A 1,568-nucleotide genomic window follows, 5' to 3' on the forward strand; every position below is an offset into this window, starting at 1 on the left:
TCAGCATAATGTCCTCCATGGTCACCCATTTTGTATAATATTTCATGAGTTCCTTGTTTTTCAATGCAGCATAGTATTCCATTGTGTAAATATACCAGAGCTTCTCTATCCACTCGTTTGTTGATGGGCACTTGGGTTGTTTCCAGCTCTTTGCTATTGTGAACAAAGCCATAATAAACATGGGTGTGCATATATCTGCTTAGGTGACAGTTATGGTTTCTTTGGGGTATATTTCCAGTAGTGGAATTGCTGGGTCAAATGGTATTTCTATTTACAACTTTTTGAGAAAGTGCCATACAGCCTTCCATAGTGATTACACCATTTTACACTCCCATCAACAGTGAAATAAGGGTTCCAGTTTCTCTACAATCTCGCCAGCATTTGATGTTTGCTGTTCTGTTACATTTTGCTATTCTTACTGGGATGAGATGATATCTCATAGTTGTTCTTAGAATCTTTGCTTTCTTGATGTTGAACTTCAATCCATATTGCAAACTACAGCTCTTGACCCTCTGCAGTAAAATATAATGAAATTATTTCTTTTGATGCAAGACTGTTGCTTCACTATAAAAAAAAAAAACAAAACACCAACCAACCAACCAGCAAACACAGTATATTGCACAATAAAGATAAGATTTATCTCCAGCTGACGCCATACAACTAAGGCTTATCTCTACTCCCAAGCTGACATTATTATTACAGATGCCTTTTTAGATAAAGCCACTGGAAAACATTACATAGCTCCACAAATTACTTTCTCTTCTTCATTCTAAAGCAGAAATTCATGACAGGATAAACGAATTTCCTAATCCCTTCAAGGTCCCTCAAAATTCACAAAGGAATTAAAAATCCTAACTGAAAGCTATAAACCTGGATTATTTTCATTTATATTGACTGATAAATGTGAGTTGGGCCAGGAGCAGCTCAATCATGGATGAAAAGAAGCTGACTGGAAAAACAGAAAAAAACAAACAAATCTTTAACAATAAAATCCACTGCATCTGGCTCTGAATTGAATAGATTTGGCATAAACTCAAAGTTTTAAGCAGAAGTGTGTGATAATATTTCTAATTATAGGAATCACTTGACCAAAATTTTTAAAACATCTTCCAGCTTGATATTACTGAAGCAGGAGTTGGAACAGCCATCAATCAGTGTTATCAAACAGGCTATACCAAGGACTATCTGCATTAGTCAATGCCATAGATTAGATTGGAAAACTGTAACCATTGCTGAGCTAATCAATCTAACTTTTAAATTGTCCCATACCCTAGAATAAAGAAAGCAAGCTAGGCAGAATAAGTTAATCTTGCCTTCATGCCATACTGCCTAGAGAGTATATCTACTACAAAAGGATGTTGTTGTTATGTGCCCTAGAGTCATTTGAGACTCATAGTGACCCTATGCACAAGAGCCCTAACCCTGCTCTATCCTGCGCGCCAACCGCACTGCCTCTGACACACCCATCCTGATTACCCCAGTCACTGAATCAATCCATCTCATAGAGGGTCTTCCTCTCCTGCGCCGTCCCTTCACCCTCCCAAGCATGATGTCCCTCTCCAAGGACC

This window comes from Elephantulus edwardii, unplaced genomic scaffold (genome assembly GCF_000299155.1).
Source record: "Elephantulus edwardii isolate Elephantulus edwardi_28Jun2011 unplaced genomic scaffold, EleEdw1.0 scaffold00037, whole genome shotgun sequence".
Classification (NCBI taxonomy): domain Eukaryota; kingdom Metazoa; phylum Chordata; class Mammalia; order Macroscelidea; family Macroscelididae; genus Elephantulus; species Elephantulus edwardii.